The sequence below is a fragment of the Mandrillus leucophaeus genome, unplaced genomic scaffold (assembly GCF_000951045.1).
Source record: "Mandrillus leucophaeus isolate KB7577 unplaced genomic scaffold, Mleu.le_1.0 Scaffold597, whole genome shotgun sequence".
Classification (NCBI taxonomy): domain Eukaryota; kingdom Metazoa; phylum Chordata; class Mammalia; order Primates; family Cercopithecidae; genus Mandrillus; species Mandrillus leucophaeus.
The window spans coordinates 927901-949716 of NW_012106441.1; the positions used below are offsets into that span (position 1 = coordinate 927901).

The window sequence follows — 21816 nt, forward strand, 5'->3', positions numbered from 1 at the left end:
CTATATCTGTATCAATAACCACAATAAATGTAAGTAGATTAAATTTCCCTTTTCAAATATGGATAGCATAAAATACTACATGTTCAACTATATATGGTGACAAAAGACACTTATACAAAAAAAAAGATATATTAAGGTAAAAATAGAGATAGAAATGATACCCTTAAAAAAGGCCATAAAAAAGAAAATACTTAAAGTAATATGAGATGAAATAGAATTCAAGGAAAGATCATTAAATAGATTAAAGAAAAAGATTTCATATTGATATACTAAGATGACTAAGTAATCATGAACCTTTAAATATTTAACTACATAATCCTGAACCATGTAAAACTAAAACTAAGAGAAATGTAAAAAAAAGTCAACAGATCCATAATTAGTAGGGAAATTTAGCCCTCCTTATTTGAGCAGACAACAGATGAAATAAATAAAAATATATAAAGGATTTAAATAGCCAATTAACAGACTTGATCTAATTGATAATTGTATATTTTTATACTCAAATGGAAAATATATGTTCTTTTGAATTATCCATAAAATGTTTACACATGTGACCATATTTTATGTGTTTTCTGGTTAATATCCAGTAAAATTAGAAATTAATAGCAAATAGACAAAAATAATGGCACAGCCAACAAAATTTAAAAGTACTCCAGTCTTGTGTCATGAATCAAAATGGATCCAAGGTCTAAATTTAAAACCTAAAACAATAAAACTTCTAGTAGAAAACATATAAGAAAATCTTTGTGACTTTGGGCTAAGCAAAGATTTCCTAGACAGCAAAGCATGATCCATAAAACGAAAATTGGTAAATTGGATTTTTTTTTTCACTTCCAGTAGACTCATTTATTGTCAGATGCTTGCTTCCTTTGTTTAGTTTTAATCCCCACACTGTTAACATCGGAGCATGAAACATGTTGGCCTCCTAACAACTCCTGGAACCACAGTCATTTAGGATGGAAGGTAAACAGCATCTTGTCCTTATGGGGGGTGATGGGAGGTCAGTGGAGAGGGAGGCCACAGGCATGAATGGACCAGCAAGGTGAGTCCAGGAGAGCATGGGCTTTCACTGATCAGCCCTCGTGGCTCAGTTTGGTCCCCTCTTCTGAGATGTTCTTTCTGACTGATCTTTACTTTGTCTCCATCATCTAGGTTAGCTCCAGGTACCAATGAGATAGTAATTACTCAGTTCCCCAGGCTGTGAGCATCTTTTATTTTTGCCATTAGACTACTCCCCCATGTTGCTCCCTAAATTCCTATCTCCTATAATCCAAATTCCCCCATGCCACTCTTTAAATTTCCATCTCCTATAATCCAAATTCTGGCCAAAGCTAATGTCTAATTTAGAAAAAAATGCAGCCGACAGAAGATAGGATCTGGAATCTGGCCAAGCTGTCTTCACAACCTAACTCCTCCACTTACTGTAGCTGTAGAGCTGGTGAAAGTGTAAAATGGCACAACTGCTTTTGAAAACAGTTTAATAGTCTCTGAAAAAGGTAAATGTACACAAATTTGATAATCCAGCCATTCCACTCTTAGGAGAAGTGAAAACTTACATCGACACAAAATCTTATACACAGATGTTCATAGCAACTGTATTTGTAGTAACACAATACTGGAAACAACCCAAATGTCATCAATTGGTGAATGGATAAACAAATTGTAGTACATCCATATAATAGAATACTATTTAGTAATCAAAATGAATGAACTATTGATACATGCAACAACATGGATGAATCTCAAAATAATTATGTGCAGTGAAAGAAGCCAGACAAAATAGAATAGTGTTCTCCTACTGGGATAAATTTGTATTCTATTTATATAAAATTTTAGAAAATGCAAACTCATGTTTAGTGACAGAAAGACCAGTGATTGCCTGGGAGTGGGAGAAGGAAAATATGGCAATAAGTGAAAGAGAGAGATTAAAAGGGTCATGAGAAAACTTTGAGGTGCTGAATATACTTATTATCTTGATTGTGGTGATGGTTTCATCATGTCTACATATGTCAAAACTTGTCCAATTGTACATGTTAAATATCTGCAGTTTATTGTGTGTCAGTTATACCAACTAAAACTATTAAAAATATTTCTATAACTTGCAAAATTAAAAGATACTCTAAATTATCTCCAGTTAAAAATCATTGAAATTGTGTTTTGTGGAGACTTTGGGCCCTTTTGTTGGATTGCTTTCCAATGAAAAGTTATTTTAGACGGATTAAGGTAAAAAAAGCTTGGAAAAAAAAATGTAAGTGACTGGGAAAGCACTCGGAAAGAAAAGTGTCAGTTTCTAGATAATCATATATAGCTGAATTGTTAAGACTGAATATGTAAGCACTTCAAACTCTAAGATAAAGAAATTATCAAATCAATCAACTTAATGTGTAGACTTTTAAAGTCTCAGTGCTAATAAGAGAAGACAGATTGATCTGTTTGTGTATAGCAGCACTCAGTTAATCATAAAAAGAAAAAAGACAGATTCATTATATAAAGAGTGAGAGATTTCTCAGTATAACCCAGTTGTGGTTCATGCCATAGTGATACTCAAAACCATAGTGATATAACATTTTCTTCCCAACCATTTTGGTTATATTTATAATAACAATTATTCACGTTGGTGATTCTGCATTTGGCAAAGTGCAGATCTTATAGAAAGTAGCAGGTTGGGGAAAGATCGGTAATGACATTAAGGTGAAGAAATATATTAGAAAGCATCTGCTTCCAATATACATTAGGACTCAGTTAATAAAAAAAATACATATGACATTCATTATATAAAAAGTAATAGATTTCTCAGTATAACACAGTTGTGGTTCATGCCATGGTGATACTCAAAACCATAGTGATATAACATTTTCTTCCCAACCATTTTGGTTATATTTATAATAATTATTCACATTGGTGATTCTGCATTTGGCAAAGTGCAGATCTTATAGAAAGTAGCAGGTTGGGAAAAAAAAAACGGTAATGATATTGAGGTGAAAAAATATATTAGAAAGCATCTGCTTCCGAAATACATTAGCATAATTCCTAACTAGACAGTGTGTTGTTTGTGTATGTGTAATGAAATACCATTTTTTGTTGTTCAAGAATCTTTGCAATTTCAAATCATATTCTTCGGCTGATCTTCTACAAGTCTTACCATATCCAGACCATATCTTTGGTTAAAGTTTTCCATCCAGACCTTATATTGGCATAAAAAGTAATTCTATTTTTCATTTGCGTTATGCCTCATTTCATTTTTCCAAGTCTTGGCAAAATGCCTGGTTGAGATTGTTCTATTTATAATATGCCAAGCGGGTAAAACATAAATATGTTTTCCCGCTCTGTACTTTGCCATCAGTGATCTCCATGGAGTGGGAGCCAGCACTATCATGTTCTTTTTCTTTAAGATAATGGTAGATTTTAAATGTGGGCTCTGTAAGTATATCTATATCTATTTATCTGTCTATCTATCTGTCTATCTACACACACACACACACACACACACACACACACACACACACACATATTTAAACCCTTTATTTCAAAATCATAGTTGGTGGTACAACCAGAACTGGTAGTGAGATTATCATATTATTATAAACAAGTCATACTTTAGGAAGAAGGGACAGAGCACTTGCTGCCTTGTTTTGGTTTTCTTTTTTTTTTTTTCTTTCAAAATCTTCTAAATTTATTTAGATATCAATTAATCACCCTTTTACTAATTAGACTGAATCCCAGTAAGTAAAGAGAGGCCTACTATAATCTAGGAAGTTAAAAACGCAGAGGAAACTTCTTGGACACTTAGTTGTCAGACTACTGTGGACTTTAAGAATGGAGAGTAGTCAGATAAAAACATTGATAGATTTTAAATGTGGGCTTTCTTTGCTGCTACTCTTGTATATGTAGTTGTCTATTTTGCAAACATTTATCAAGTTGTAGGGCTAAATTATCTCTACTGGAGCAGATGAAAACTTGTTTAAATGGTGATTGGTTAAGATCCAAAATGATTATGCTTTCAATTTAGAAAAGTAGAAAAGATGCTTAAAGTCCTTAGGTATATCTCTGAACATTCTTAAAATACTTTTAAAAGTCTTTTTTTTTTTTTTTTTTTTTTGAGACATCTCGCTCTGTCTTTTTTTTTTTTTTTTTTTTTTTTGAGACAGGGTCACACTCAGTTGCCCACGCTAGAGTGCAGTGGCATGATCTCAGCTCACTGCAACCTCCACCTCCTGGGCTCAGCCTTCCAAGTAGCTGAGACTACAAGTGGATGTCACCATGCTCAGCTAATTTTTAATTTTTATTATTTCAGTAGCTTTTGAGGTACAAGCGGTTTTTGGTTACATGGATGAATTGTTTACTGGTGAAGTCTGAGATTTTAGTGCACCCATTACCTAAGTAGTGTATATTATAACCAATACGTAGTTTTTTATCCCTCACCCACTTCCCAGGCTCCCATTTTTAGGTCTCCAAAGTTCATTGTACCACTCTGTCTCCCTTTGCGTACCCATAGCTTAGTTCCCACTAATAACTGAGAACATATAGTATTTGGTTTGTCATTTCTGAGTTACTTCACTTAGAATCATGACCTCCAGCTTCGTGCAAGTTGCTGCAAAAGTCATTATTCTGTTCTTTTTTAATGGCTGAGTAGTATTCCATATGTATATGTACCACATTTTCTTTATCTACTCATTGATTGATGGGCACTTATGTTGGTTCCATATCTTTGCAGTTGTGAATTGTGATAAACGTGTGTGTACAGGTGTCTTCTTGCTATAATGACTTCTTTTCTTTTGGGTAGTTACCTAGTAGTGGGACTGCTGGATCGAATGGTGGATATACCTTTAGCTCTTTGCGAAATCTCCATACTGTTTTCCACAGAGGTTGAACTAATTTATATTCCCACCAGCAGTGTATAAGCATTCCTTTTTGACTTCATCTACACCAACATCTATTTTTCTTGACTTTTTAATAATGGCCATTCTTGCTGGGGTAAGGCAATATCTTATGACTTTAATTTGCATTTTCCTAATGATTACTGATATTGGGCATTTTTTCACATGTTTGTGAAAAAATGTCATTTGCCCATTTTTTGATGGGATTGTTTTTTTTTCTTGCTGATTTGAGTTCCTTGTGGATTCTGGATATTAGTCCTTTGTTGGATGCATAGTTTGCAGATATTTTCTCCCATTCTGTGGGCTGTTTACTCTGATGATTATTTCTTCAGCTGTGCAGAAGCTTTTTAGTTTAATTAGGTCCCATTTATTTATTTTTGTTTTTGCTGCATTTGCTTTTGGGGTCTTAGTCATAAATTCTTTGCCTAGACCAATGTCCGGAAGTGTTTTTCCTAGGTTTTCTTCTAGAATTCTTACAGATTCTGGTCTTAGATTTAAGTCTGGATCCATCTTGGGTTGATTTTTATATAAGTGGAGAGGTAGGGATCCAGTTTTGTTCTTCCACATCTGGTTATCCTGTTTTCCAGCACCATTTATTGAATAAGATTTCCTTTTCTCAATTTATATTTTTGTATGCTTTGTCAAAGATCAGTTGGTTGTATTTAGCTTTATTTCTGCGTTCTCTATCCTGTTCCATTGATAATTTCTATTTTTATTTTTTTAGAGATGGGGTCTCACTATGTTGCCCAAGCTGGCCTCGAACTCCTGGCCTCAAGTGATTCTCCTATCTTGGCCTCCTGTTGGGATTACAGGCGTGAGCCACAGTACCTGGATCGAGATCCTCCTATTTTAAAATGTGTGGTGGTACTCTTCTGGAAGAAAATCCTTAATATAATAATAGAGATTTATACATTAGTAAGTCTTATTAAGTAATTTATAGCATTGCAAAAGAATTAGTGGTTTTATAAAAGGTTTCACTCCAAATTTTCTGTAAACATTGAAGTCTAAATACATATTAAGTTAATTGATTTAGCTACATATTTTCCAGACCATTTCTAAGGCATACTTTGATTCTAAGATTCTCTTTTGTGAGTGATTAGTCACTACAATGTTCTGCTCATATTATTTCCTCATCCTACTTTCCTTTAAAAAAACAAAAACAAAAAACTTTCTCTCTTAAAATCCATGTTATGGGATTCAAAGCTTCTGAAACCCACCATGCACAACTATAATATACAATTTAAAGTTCACATTAAATTTCATTGGGAATATTCTTTATAGGCTGTGATGAAATTAACGTCTTACATACTCCTCCATTTATCATCTGGAACAATATCTCTGTGAACAAGGAACAAAAGAACAAAGAAATGATGGTTACAAGATAATGAAATCTAGTAGGTAAGAGCCTGCGCAATTTTGAGATAAAGTTCTTAATATTTACTTTTCTTGTTTTTATATATTGTATCATGGTGTCTACCCCAGGTTTATTAGAGAAGCTGAAATATTAACCTTGATTGGCAGAGTCGCTATTTTCATTTTTATGTGTAGTAGGCTAGGGCTAGGCCGCCAGTTTAAAGAGGTGTCAACTGAGGAGTGGAGGAAAAGGTTGTGGCATGTCAAGTTATATCCTAAAAGTGTAAAGTCTCATGACAATCCAATGTGAGCCCTAATGCAGAAAATACTCTCAGAGGAACATGTCCTCTTTGCATAGCATCACTGGGAATCTCGTCCAGGGAGTTCAATGGGGCAGGTCACCAGAGGAGGACACAAGGGGCAAGTGCAGGACAGCCATGTGCATCATTTGGCCCATGTGCTGACCATATGAAACCTGCTTTGGGACTGGAAAATGCCTGACATGGCTAACCTAGAATATATCACTTTGCTGGTTCCTGGCACCATCCTTGTTTTTAAGGTGCAGTGGCTGCTATTGCACTGTTTGAACATTACTATGCCTTGCTGACCTAGGGGAGCCTGAAGCAAAAAACAAAAAACAAAAAACAAAACAGTTATCTGCTGCAGTTCTAAATCAAATTTTAAAACAACAAAACATTTTAATATCTGTAGCTGGAAGGAAAATGTTTGGAGCTGTGCAACTGGCAGGCAGGAGTGTAGTGACTGAAGAAGAGATGATTCTTGGGCCAGTTTTGGACACAAACTGAACTAAACTTAAAAAAAAAAAAAAAAAAGAAAGAAACCCAGGCAGACTGTCCTGTCTAGCTTCCCAGTAAAGTCAGAGGGGACAGTCCTGGCAGTACTATGGATTTGTATGCTGGGATAGATATAAACAGCAAAACTGTCAGCCCTGTAGCTATAAAAAGAATTATTTTTTATGATGTGTTCGTTGTTTAAGAGCAGGCTGTGAGTTTTGTTTAACATTTAATTCCCATGCAGTTCAAAAACCAGAATTCTATCTTGTGTGCTTAAGCTCTTTCAGATGTTTTTATTGTGTAACATTTTCTCCAGATTCTTCTTTTAATGTATGTTTTTTTTTTTCCCTCACAATCTGTTAAAAGATCAATTTGTGTGAATCTTGACACTGTGCTGCTATTTCATGGTTTTAATTTGAATGTGAGCTGTTGCAGCTGGAAGCATATGATTAATGGTACAGACTTGTTTGTCACAAAAACAGATGATATTTTACATTTAGTCAAGATGCATTGAAAAATTGACTTGCTTATATTTTACTGGTTGTAAGTCACATTTTAATTCACTTTTGAATTCTCCTTATAATTTGAATTAATCTTAAACACACAGATATATCTCCCATGATGTAGCTGGCTATTGGAGGTATTTGAAGGATGATTAGAAAAACTGCATATTAAATATACATTATCCAGTAGTTAAGTAGGCATTTTAAAAATTTTTTTGCTGATAAAATTGTACTAAATGAGTCAATGAATCTGGGAGTCAGTATACAAAGAGAGTGGGAATAAAGCTTAGAAATTCATTCTTCTTGATGGCTTATGTATTTTTATATACTTTTACAGTTTACCTGAATAACAGGGTGACGTTCCTGATCTCTCTTGCCTCCTGCTGTCTTGAAACTCTGCCCCACATGAGACGCGGCAGTGTCTTCCAGACCCTCTACCATCACTCTGGAACCCAGAGTGGGCTATGGGTGCATTTGCTGCAGTTGGCAGTGGTCTAACCTGTCCTTCTCACAAGCAGTGTCAGGAAAGTTGGGTATGCAGTCTCCTTCAGAAATGAGACTTACAAGTTATTTGAGGCCTGTTATAGCATTCTACCTTCCAGCAGTTTTATCTCATAAAAGAAAGTGAAACCATATTTGTTAAATCAGACATTTCTTGCTCAAACCTGTTACACCAAATAAGAATTTGCTCTTTTCAAATCTCTGGCATGTGACTGGACTGCACAGTCCCAAACTGAGTACTTGGATGGTGAGGAAGTCAGTCTCAGAAAGCATGTATGTATGCCATGTTTGAATAGTTTTCATTATTATCATTCATTATAGTTTACTAAAATGGAGCTTTCTGCTTCTTTGTTGAAATAATCTTAGCTCTTCAAAGAAGATATTTTTTTCAATATCTTCTTTGGATATTGAAGGATAATTTTTCAATCTAATTATCTTCAATTTCTTCAACTATTTTTCCTATGATGTCGTCTCCAGGTCTACCACTATCCTCCTTGTCTCCTGGAGAAGTGTTAAATTGTGGTGGTCCCTTGTAAAATATGTGCCTAGAAGAATGATGCTATAGATGTGGTCTGACCAGTGATGCTCATCTCTTTTTAGGTTCTCTTTTTCTTTTCATGCCAACAACACAAGCTATAGCACCCTACTGGCCCATGTTGGATAAGCTGTCAAAACATTCAGCTGATTTTAGTCATGTCTTTCCCATTGTGTTCTTCAGTTGATTTTTTTTTTATTCCAAGTACCAGACATTACTTATATCTCTATTAAATTTCACTGTGTAAGCGCTGGCTCATTGTTCCAGCTTGTCAAGAACTTTTCGGCTTTTTTCTTTTATCATCCAACAGATTAGCAATTCCTTTCAGCGTTGAGACATCTGTAAATATTAAAATAATGTCTTCAGCTTTTTAATTCAATTAAAATATATAAACATGTATCAAACTGTCTACTCTGTGCTATTCTCATGCTCCCTGCTAGAAATAACAAGGTGAATAAAATGTAATCATTCTGGCTGGGCACAGTGGCTCATGCCTGTAATCCCAGCACTTTGGGAGGCTGAGGCGGGCAGATCATCATGTCAAGAGATCGAGACCATCCTGGCCAACATGGTGAAACCCCGTCTCTACTAAAAACAAAAACATTAGCTGGGCATGGTGGCACGTGGCTGTAGTCCGAGCTACTTTGGAGGCTGAGGCAGGAGAATCGCTTGAACCTGGGAGGCAGAGGTTGCAGTGAGCTGAGATTGCGCCACTGCACTCCAGCCTGGCGAGAGAGCGAGACTCTGTCTCAGAAAAAAGAAAAAAAAAAGTAATCATTCCTTCAGGGAGCTCACAGGCTATAGGGAATAATAGACATGTAATTATAAAACTGTAATGGAGTGATAATTGCTGTAATAGAGTTATGTGTGAAGTGCTGTGAAAACCAAGGTTGGTTGCAAATCATAGAAGACCTAGCCCCTTTCATGTTGGCACAAATCCATGAATTTGGGGGCATGTCAGTTAAATCAGCTACAAAGCTACCTAACTACTGCCAGCTGATTTCTTTCTTTCTTGCCCAAGGATACTGTAAGAGACTTGTCAAATACTTTCCGGAAATGATCCTGTACTATGGTATTCCCCAAATTGTACCAACCTGGCAAGTCAGTCCAAAAGGAGCTGAGAATTATTTAGAAACACTTATTCTTAGTGAACCCATAGTGGTTCACAATGATCCCAGTTTTTAAATCTGGGGCAATATTTGCCTATCACCAATCATCTGGTAGCTTTCCCATTCTCTGGGGTTATATAACATTGCTCAGAGCAGTTTTGCAGTTACATCTGAGTTTTTCTGCTGTCTTATATGTAATCTGTCTGGATCTGGAAACTTGAGTTAACTTAAAGATGTTTGATATACTCTCTCTTTCTCCTATCTGCAAATTTACTTTCCTCTTAACTCTTTCCAAAGTTATTCTTTTTATGCCCTCTCTATTTTTTTTTTTTTTTTTTTTTGCTTATCTGGTCTTAATATGTTTGCAAGTATAACTTCATTTTAGCCTTTAATTTTTGCCTTTCTGAGAGCTTCATCCTCCTTTAACTGTCTTCCTCTTTAGGAGGACCATTCATGGTCTCCACCTTCTCATCTTCTTCCAATTATTAGGTCGAAATCCTTTCTACAGTCTAGGGTAAATGATCATTTTTGGTAGTATAGTCTCTAGAATAACATAGCAACCGTTTCTTCTTTAATGGTCACAATTAAGTTTGGAGACTTAGATTTGTCATTGTTTTCTTATCCTTCTTTGCTATGAAATTGTCAGCTGAATAAGGTATACATTTCTCAGAACTGAGGACCTTATAGCAGCCACATGTCTAGTGGCATCTGGCTCTGATAGTGTGTCTGTTAATAGCAATATGCCTGCAACCAAGACTGGACAAGTCACGTATTTGGCCATGAACAATACTTGTGTGGAGTACTGCCAGCACTTGCCACTTTGTCTCTCCTCAGGGTTTATTGCTGATCTACCCTCCTCCTTATCGATTCATTTTTATCAGTACATCTGTCAGTACTCCTAACTGAATCTGACTTATGTGGAACTTTGACTCTTTAATATGGTTTGGCAATTTCTAATGATTAATGATAAAATAATTTAACCTGCAGTATCTATGTCCTTGTTAGGCACTTCCAAGATCTTTTATATGCCTATGTTGTCCTGTGTAATTTGGTATAGATCTGACACTTAGTATTTATCTGATTTTCTTTTAAAAGTGTATGTTTGAATTGAGTTTCTAAGTATTTCCTTAGATTAGATATTAAAAACAGAAGATTCAGGATTAACACATTATAAGACTCTTGATACATAATACAAAACCGCTTATTAGAAAATTTATGTAGATTTACATTCCTATTAGAAATACATTCTATTATCTTTGTTATTGGATCTTTCCTGTTGTTGCAGATCATCGTTTAGATTTTTTTAGGCAGTTGGATAAGTGAAAAATGGTACCATGCCACAAGATACAGGTCATAAAGACCTTGATGATAAAAACAGGTTGCAGTAAAGAAGCCGGCTAAAACCCACCAAAACCAAGATGGCCATGAGAGTGACCTCTGGTCGTCTTCACTGCTACACTCCCACCAGCGCCATGACAGTTTACAAATGCTGTGGCAACATCAGGAAGTTACCCTGTATGTTCTAAAAAGGGGAGGCATGAATAATCCACCCCTTGTTTAGCATCTAATCAAGAAATAACCATAAAAATGGGCAACCAGCATCCCTCGGGGCTGCTTTATCTATGGAGTAGCCATTCTTTTATTCCTCTACTTTCTTAATAAACTGCTTTCACTTAAAAAAAAAAAAAGTACCATGTAATTATAATTTGTATTTTTTAAATAACAAATTAAAATTCTTTGTGTTTGTATCTCCTTTGTGTCTATTGATTATTTTTCTCTTAAAAATATGACTAATTTTAGTGAAATTTTGGATCAGAGATTTTGGGCTAATGATTTCCAGGTGAAATTTTGGGTTAAAGATTTCCTTGAGATTTTGATTGGTAATGTTTTAAACTCACTACTAAATTTGGAAAGATTAAAATTTTTATTATATTAAACGCATAAATATATTTAATAAACATTCATTAAATTTGGAAAGAATTAAAATATTTCTTACACTATATTGGAAATATATAATTTCCTATATATATATAAGAATTAAAAAAATTAATTCTTGGAAAGAATTAAAATATACTATATTTAGTATATTTCTTATACTAAATATTTCTTATACCAGGATGGTCTAGATCTCTTGGTAGTATAAGAAATATTTTGTGTGTGTGCCTGCATGCATATGTGTTTGTGTGTTCATCCATATACATATTGGGATATTTTTCCACGTACATATTGGTATATTAAAATATTTGTTAAAATGGCTGGATTTTTAAATGTTTTTTAATGTATTATAAAAATCTTTGAAAACATTTAAATTTTGTTTCTTATCACCTTATGGAACCATATTTTTCTCGTTAATTATTTTGGGTTTGTATCTGTAAATAATCGTACTTTTTCCCCTTGCCAGTGGCAGTACCTCTTACATTAGTTTTCTGCCTTATGATGTTGACTAGAATTTTAAAAACAATACTCAATAATTCTGGTGATAGTGTAGCCACACTAATTTTTATATCCTCTACACCTACTATAGTACTTGGCACATAAAAGTTTCTCAGAAAATGTTGGAGTAAATTTACTTGAATTAAGCAATCAAAGAGCTTTGACTCTAGTTGGTAAACTAAAAGCATTTTACATAAGTAACAATGGTACAAAATAGAAAGTTATGCATGACATTAAAAACTATAGATAATCGACTACTCTGGTTCCTTAGTGGGGGAAAAAAGATTGTATACAAATACAGTAAAAGGAAGGGTTTTGTGATACAGGTGGCATTTAATGCAGGCTTAGGAATCGATTATACTTGCAAATATAAAGATAGGGAAAAAGTAGATTCCCAGAAGAAGGAGAAATTCAAACCGGAGGCAACAGCAGTTGAGAAGCATAAAGGGTATAAGGAGAAAACACGAACAGTTCATTTTGGCCAGTGTAAAGGTTTCATAAATGGTGTGAAAAGATTCAAGGTTAGAAAGGTCATTTGGGTCAAGTCATCAAGAGCCTTGAATGACAGGCTAATAAGCTCTTTGGACTAATGCTTTGCAAGGTTTTTCACATTATCAGACATTGAAAATGATGATATTTTAATGGTATATTAGGATAAACAGAAACTGCTTACTGCTAGAGGTGATGACAAGAGATGGGGAGAGCATGCCCCAGGTCCCACTGGATACCCCAAGAGTTGCAGGGATCTCAGCACTTCTGTAATCCTTCCAAGGCACATCTAAGTTAGGAAGAAGATAAGATTTGTAGTTTCAGATTTTATCTAAACATTTCTCTCTCAAATTCAATTTAAAGCTGTTTTGTGTTCTGCCCATCTTCTCCCCTCCACACATACATACACATCCTTCCTTAGATGTGCCAAATAGGTTTCTAGTTTCCAATTGAACTACCTAGAGTCCCATTCATTTAAGTTTCCTTCAAACCACGGCTTTTAATTGAAAGAAGAGATGATTATGTACTTGTGTCCCCAGTTCTGTAATTTTCTACCTAAGTTTTAGCTACCCAAGACCAAGTCTTTATTTCCCAGGTGTATATCATTGTATTTGTTTTGCCCTACTTGTTTTTGATTTTATGATCCTTTTGAAGAATAATTACATCTCAGTACTAATACAACTAATTTTGACATGAAGTTTTCTCGAGATAGCCTGTGATCTCCTAATAAGTTAGTAATATATTGTTTCTGATACTTTCAGGGAATTAGTCTATGACCGTCAAATAATAATAAATCAAATTGCTACCTTTTAAAACTGAAAGAGCTACTGTAGACTAAACAAAATTTCTTTAATGATTTTCTATAAAAGGATTTTCCTTAATTAAAGAATTAAGTTTCAATATCATAATTTAATGATGTCACATCTTCACTGGGTGTTGCATTAGCAAAGAGAGTGCTTCCCAGAACATTTTTTAAAAATCTCTCTTGACATTTAATCAATTACATTGAGAATATAAAAATATATTTTGATTTAATATTTTAAAACATTTTATGGTTTTGTTTGTTTGTTTGTTTTATTTTGAGATAGGCTAGAGTACAGTGGTACAATCATGGCTCCTCCATCTCGGACTCAAGCAATTCTTTTGCTTCAGCCTCCCAATTATTTGGGACTACAGGCATGTGCCACCATGTCCGGCTGATTTTTTGCTTTTTGTAGAGATGAGGTCTCCCTGTGTTGCCCAGGCTAGTCTTGAACTCCTGGGCTCAAGCAGTCTTCCCACCTTGGTCTCCCCAAGTTCTGGAATTACAGGCATGAGCCACCATGGTCCAGCCAATATTTTAAGATATTTTAATGCTGAAAATGGACTACAAACTTTACAACTGATTTTAATTTCTTTTACATATATTGATGGTACTTTGGTTATGTTTTAAAGGAGAATTCTTATCTTTTAGATATGTACCAAAATATTTACAGATGAAAGTATGTAATATTAATGGTTTGCTTTAAAATAATAGAAAGGAGGAAGTGAGTTGAAGCTGGATTAGACAGGATTGTTGGTAATGGCATTCATCAGACTTTCCTCGTTACATTTATATGTTCAAATGATAATAAATGAAAATGCCAGGAATATAATTCATCATTTATTTGATGGACATCAGAAACCCTACAATACTATTGGGAAAGTGGGTGGCTATTTCATGCTACATTAAATCTGAACTGCTGTGCTTTTAATTTCTGTTCTGTGCCTTATTTTCTCTCATAGTTATTATCTCTTCTTGTTTAATTTCTTAATTTCTTGATTTAGTCTCTGTTGTAGCTATCTCTTCTTGCTACTGTCTCTGTGCCTGTTTCTGGCAGATTCTCTCTCTCTTACATCACCCATATAATGATTTACTACTTCTAATATGCTCTGAATAGGGAGCCAAGAAATTAAGTGTGATCACTTTTTTTTCTATGCCAGATTTCTGTGCGGTCCTGAGGGACTTTTAGAATGTTAAGCATGTGAGCTTTAGATTATTAATTTGGAGACATTTCTGTTGGCTGCCTCATGGTTCCTAATTTTTAGCTGTGTTTTGGATAGTTGAGGCATCCTATCAGTGTTCAGATTTAGATATTAAATATTTAGGTTTAGGTATTATACAAACAGTCATGTATGTTGAAAGATATCAGGAGGGGATTGGTTTTTTTGTTATTTTTAATGCAGTGCTAATGATGGTAATAAAATTTACTTATAACTCATTAAAAAGAAATTTAATTTTCCAGTTTTTATTTAAGAATCAAAATAGTAAGGCCAAGTGCAGTGGCCCACACCTGTAATCCAGCACTTTGAGAGGCCAAGGTGGGCGGATCATGGGGTTGGGAAATTGAGACCATCCTGGTAAAACCCCATCTCTACTAAAAACACAAAAAAATTAGCCGGGCATGGTGGCACACATCCCAACTACTCGGGAGGCTGAGGCAGGAGAATCACTTGAACATGGAAGGCAGAGGTTGCAGTGAGCCGAGATCGCGCCACTGCACTCCTGTCTGGGCGACAGAGCAAGACTGCATCTCAAAAAAAAAAAAAAAAAAAAAAGAATCACAATAGTAAATATAGGAAATACTTGTGTTGCTCAGAGATAGGCTGAAGCCTAAATGACATAGTGTCATAAATGTATTATCAATTCAGTGACCTGCGAGACTATGAGCTCATGAGTCAGGCAGGGGGTCATGTCTATTTGGTTTGCCACCATATTCCTTATGCCTAGTGTTACGTCTGATACATAGAAGCTACTCAATACATACTTGTTAATTGATTAAATGAATTATAATATAAATCAGATGGCTATTTTAAATTCAGCATGTATGAATTGAGTGAAGATTATATGTTGATTCCTATATTAGCTACCTAAAATATCCAGAAAAAATGGCCTCAAAACATAAGTGCAGAAATAAAAGAACTAGGCATGTAAAAACTGATGCTTTGTTATATGTCTAGCTTTTGAAATTGAAGAGATAATCAATTTGCTCCAGGATCAAAATGGATAGAGAAAGTAGTCTTATAAAAAATAAAATTAAGGAAGGCTTCACAAGGACATAATGTTTGGGTTCAGGCTTGAAATATGCATAGGAATTGTCTAGATAAGCCATAAGTGTAGCAGAGGAAAAACAGCCAGAGGAACATCTTAGTCCATTTGTGCTATTGTAACAAAACACCTGAGACTGAATAATTTATAATGACCAGAAATTTATTAGGTCAAGGTCTGGAGGCTGGGAAGTTTGGCATTGGCACTTGGCAAGGGCCTTCTTACCGTGTTATCCTGTGGCAGAAGGCAGAAGAGTAAGAGATTGAACTCACAGCCTGAAGCCTTTTTATAATCAGCATTAATCCATTTGTGCTGGTGAATCCCTCATGACCTAAGCAGCTTCCATTAGGCCCTACCTCCTAACACTGTTGGATTGGGGACCAACTTCCCAATACACGCTTTTTGGGGGACACATTCAAATCATAGCAGAGAAATTTTAAAAGTGTCAAAGAGCTTGGCAGTTACACAGGGTTATAGAGGAGAGGTAAGTGTAAGTTGGGCAGTTGACGACTGACAATTAGGAATAAAGGATAAGGGATAAAGAATGACTTAAGATTCATAGTTTCAATCTGGCTGCTAAGTCTGATAGGGAATTCAAGAGGTTGGGCTGGAAAAGAGTGTGTAGCAAGAATTAGTTTATTTGGGGACAAGTTGAGTTTAAAATACCTGGGGAATATCTAGAAGGGAATATATGGTAGAAGAAGTAAGAGTATGGGTGCTCAGGAGAGAATTAGATGAGAGCGTTTGAACTGAGTGTTTTCATGATATTAGAGGTGGATGAAACAATGTGAGTACAGACTTTCCCAAAGAGGATGTACAACAAGAGAAGAAATAAACTGATGAACAGAATTCTGGAGAATATCAGCAGAAGTAATTCTTAAGTGGAAATCTGTGCACTCTGAGGGTGGAGACTGTGCCCTTTTCTTTTCTAAAAAAAAAATCTCTGCAATACAGCACAGCGCAACACATTCTCTTGGTTAGAAGCAAGGCACTAGCCAAGTAAACACTCAAGGGGAGATTACACAAGGTGTCAATATCAAGAAGTGGGGATCACTGGAGGTCATCTTAGAGTCTAACCAAGAGAATGAGTCTACCTGTCACAAACATGAAGGGGTAGCCTTCACCATGTAACATTTCTGTGGGGTAAGCTTGGGGTGACTTTTTGCTGTTCCTAACCTTATTTAAATCCAAAATCACTGAGCACCTATGACTCCATTATGGCAAGTATAAAGAAAGAAAATATGTGGTTTCTGGCTTTATGAAAATACAAAATATGGGTCATTCTGAAGTTTTCTTATGTATTGACTATTAACAAGGATGCATGACCTTAGATTGATTTTTGCTAAGACTATGTTTGTGTGTGTGTTGAATAGAATGATCTGATTTTTGAGGTTTATAGCAAAATCCTCATTTTTCTAGTTAAGGAAGAGACAAAATCTTGAAGGATACAAACCAAAGGATGGAGGTGTGATGGATAATGCGTTTTTTTCTTTGCTATTTTTTTCTGTGGTCAGTCATTTGTATATAAGAAAAAATATTCAGAACAGCAGCAAGCCTATGATAAATGTGTTTAAAACACATTTTTTTAAAATGGACGTTGATCCTATGTCTGAATTACAAGCTTAAGCAGATTAACATACTTTTATACATGTTGCCCTATAACCGTTTCAACCTGTCTAGAATAAGAAGAACATGAAAGAGTGATATCTTCTTATCAGTCAACTATGAAAATAAGTCCTAATCTATTATCAGAATTGTAAGAAAATTCAGCATTGTGGAACCTTACTGGATACCCAATAAATGTGTCTTCTCATGTAGCCTATTCTCTGTCCTCAGGCAAATATAGTTTTTAACTATCCTAATCTAAATAAAATTTAGACAGTAGGTGTAACATCATTCAAATTACACTGTCTCTCTCCCTTTTCTCCTGAGTGTGTTCTTCATGGAAACTGTATTTGGAAGTGAAGTACTTAACCTCAGGCAATGTTTCAAAGTCATTTGTCTTCTTTTTGGCTAGTGCATTGATCCCTACTCCTTTAATGCAGTGACACTGTCTTTCGTATAACCTTTTCTTTCCAAGTGCTGTATGACACATTCACATTTATATTTTCAAGTTAATTAAAATTAATTTCATTTTGAGAGTTCCACTTGCCTCTTGAGACAGTAAGATGCATTCCAGAGCATAAGATAGAAGAAACCTGCTTGATGGTATACGTGATGGAGTGGGCTAGTCTTGTTTTCATATATAGTAATTGTGTAAAGAGGGAAGTCTGATCGCCTTAAGACATGATTTTAATGGTTCATTCATCCAGCTTCACTGATAGAAAGTATTCATTTAGAATTGTCTGAAATAGGATGATCATGTTACTAGCATCCTCTTTAAAATGGCAATTTCAAGCACAAAGGGGAAGCTTGCTTCTGAGAATAGAAAAAAAGGGACTGTATCACGTTAGAAAGAAGCTCACAGATAAGCAACAGTATTTCAGATAAGAAATATAAAAGAAGCCAGGCGCGGTGGCTCATGCCTGTAATCCCAGCACTTTGGGAGGCCGAGGCAGGCAGATCACGAGGTCAAGAGATCGAGACCATTCTGGCCAACATGGTGAAACCCTGTCTCTACTAAAAATACAAAAAATTAGCTGGGCGTGGTGGCAGGCACCTGTAATCCCAGCTACTTGGGAGGCTGAGGCAGAAGAATCACTTGAACCCGGGAGACAGAGGTTGTAGTGAGCTGAGATTGCACCATTGCACTCCAGCCTGGGCAAAAAAAGTGAAACTCCGTGTCAGAAAAAAAAAAAAAAGAAGAAATATAAAAGGAAGAGAGGGTGTAAGAGTTTATTTTAGACTATGTAAAAATGAGACTTCTTATCCTTGAATTGATGGGTAAATAGTTTACATAATCGCTTCCCATTCGTTCATTAATTAACTTAATCAATAAATATAGATGGCCTGCTCTGTGCCAGATTCTGTATAGATACGGGAGACACAGTGATGAACAGGACAAACGAGAATCTTGGGGTGTTTTACGAAAGTTGATTAGTAGAGCTATGGAGACAGGTAACTGGTGAAATTAGAATGCTTAAGTAAAAGCTGTGAAAAGGCTAAAAAAGTGGGTTATAAACAGTTACAAGAATTATTAAGAAAAAGCCCATTTTGTGCTTAGATTTGTGTTTGCTTTTCTTGTATTCACAAGCCAATTATATTTTATTTAAAAATCTACTTGACAGAAAAAAAGAAGAGTACTTGCCTACAAATGGCACCCCCTGCCTTAACCCATGCTGCCTGAGCTCTTATTCGTGCAACTATGTAAACCACTGAAAAAAAATGGTACCAATTTTTGGTTATCTGTGCTTTATAACAAAAGAAAGAGAAACGTCATAAAGTGTAATAATAGCTTTATATGTATGTGTATGTATACTGTATGTCAGCCTTGTAGGTAATATCAACTCTCAAATGTATGCGTACACGCACACACGCGCGTGCACACATGCGGACAAAACCAGTTTGTATTAGTGATCTGTTTTGGTTTTCATAAGAGTGTCACCTGAATATTAACATGACTAAACATGCTGTTTTTGTTCAAGTCTAGTTGAAGACACCTGTACTGAAGGAACATGCATTTTCATCTGAAGGGGAGAAATTTCTTATTTGGTGTTAGTCAAGGGAAGAAATCTAGACAGCAATGAGAGAGGAAGAAATTGGAGATTATAAAATACTGAGGCTGAAGGTGATACAGGACATAAGAGAAAGTTACTTGAACAGAAAAAAAAGGGTCTGTCCCAGATAAAAACTTTGGTTTATTTTTTATAATATTGGTTATCTCAGGAATTGCAGAAAACCTATTCTTTGCCTTTTTTTGTTCAGCATCTGGTAGACTTTTACTTCCAGGTACTGAACTAACTTGAGTTAGTTCTTAGCTCAGTAGTTCTGTGAGTTATAGGCTTAAATGGTGGCCAAATAATAATAGTAACGTCCATAACAAAATGACAGTAAACACTTATGAGCAGTTAGCATATTCTATGTACTGTGTGAAAAAGTTATTTAATCCTCACAATCCTATGAGGTAACTAAGTATTATTATTTTCTTCTCTTTTATTGAGAAGGAAACTGAGGCTTGGAACAATTAAGCTGAGTTTTCATGTTAGATATGTGGCAGAGCCAGGCTTTGAACTCAGTAAGCCTGACATCAGAGTCCATGCTGTTAATCACTCTACCATCATTCTGTCTTTCAGGGCTGAATCTCACTCCTGAGATTCACTGGTTTGTTTTCAAGGAAAATTGTGTACTGAATTCTGAAAAAAATTAGAAGCTTTGGAAAGTTTTGGAACATACTTGATCCCTAAACTTAGAGCTGCCCAAATTTATTTATGATTTGTAAAGTGCATTGGCTTATCTAATTACAGAATTCAAATTATAATGTATATTAGCTTATGCACATTACAAAATTAAACATTGATGTCACCTCCCTAAAATCCAGACTGTTCCTTTGCCATTCACTATTTTATGCTTGAGCCTGAACATGATGCTGGGTGACCTTCTGTCATCAACAGGGTGACAACAACTAGAACAAAGGGAATGGGACAAGTGGAGAAATGGAACTCTCATTTTAGGAGCTCTGATAAGCATTTCCAACAAGAATGTCATAGAGACAGTTAAAAGATGAAAGAACAAATGTGAATGCAATCGTGTGTTGTAGAGCAAGTATACTTCTCTCAAGGTTTTGTTATGTGAGTAAATATGGTAATAACTTGTTTTGAAGTCTGATTAGCCACAGAAGAAAAAACACTCAAAGTGAGGGATAAATTTAATATTCTACTTTTGAGCATCAAGGCTTATAGTATGTGACTCTAATTATACTTCACGCTATGTAGGATGAGACATTAGATGGTTTTTAACTTTTTCCATGAGTTTGTCTTAATCTAGAACCTCTTGCATCTTTGTCAGTTTTGTCACAGGATTGGTAAGTTAAAGTTTCTGATAAAAAAGAAAAAATACTGGTTGAGGAAATTGGCAAGATGTGCTAGAACGCAGTAGCATTTCCACAGTATTAAAAGATCTTATTTCACCCTGGGTATGCAACACATACCTTTCTATCAGCCACAACGTCTCCATTTTGGCTCTTCCTAATTTATTGCTTTGGTCAGTGTCAATTGCAGCAAAGCTGTTCCCACTAGGTTTTCTAGTCTGGCCACCAGATTTGCTATAATACCGCAGAAGTATTTTGCTTTTAGGTCATGCCAGTAGCTCAAGAATTAGTCGCTTAGGGCGGGGCGCAGTGGCTCATGCCTGTAATCCCAGCACTTTGGGAGGCCAAGGCGGGTGGATCACGAGGTCAGGAGATCGAGACCATCCTGGCTAACATAGTGAAACCCCGTGTCTATTAAAAATACAAAAAATTAGCCAGGCGTGGTGGCGGCCACCTGTAGTCCCAGCTACTCGGGAGGCTGAGGCAGGAGAATGGCGTGAACCTGGGAGGCAGAGCTTGCAGTGAGCGGAGACCGTGCCACTGCACTCCAGCCTGGGTGACAGAGTGAGACTCCGTCTTAAAAAAGAAAAAAAAAAAAAAATAGCTGCTTAGTAAACATTTGTAACTATGCAAGTTGTGATCACCTTGGCATCTGTGGGTCTTCTAAGGAGTCAGCTGTTGGCTTTTGCAGTAGTATGGAAGGGAACATTTCCCCAGAACTATTCCCACAGCTTTTTCTTTCTATGCTTTCAGTTTCTGTTGGGTACTGATTCTGTTGGGTATCAGAACAGTGTAAAGGTTCATAAATAGGATAGAATCAAAAAGTATCCCAAAGAACATAGGTTAATGTACTTTGTGTTTTTAGTACAGTGCTTAGCACAGGCTGTATTATGGCTGTATATTTTCAAATACTACTAAAGGACTCTGAGAAAGGCTTAACTATGAGTAGGGTGAAGTTTCATTGTAAATATGTTTAAGGAATTCTTAATATCAGATGTTGAATGAGAGATTCCTTGCAGAACTGGGTATGTACCAGAAACATAAAAATTAGTTGCTAATAACTGTACTCAAGCCACCACCATCAACCAAAAAGATAGATTCTTTGTAGAGCAAAGAATGATTTGCTTGGTAAGTTCTACATTCTACGTTTGAGAAATCAGAATAAGTATTCTATAAAAGATTAATTCAT

The 21816-nt window shown here is 35.6% G+C and overlaps 1 protein-coding gene across 1 annotated transcript in view; it reads left to right on the forward strand.

The window, feature by feature from the left end:
- ARL15 (ADP-ribosylation factor-like 15) overlaps positions 1-21816 on the forward strand; it is a 476557-nt gene that overhangs the window by 161900 nt on the left and 292841 nt on the right. The window lies entirely within an intron of this gene.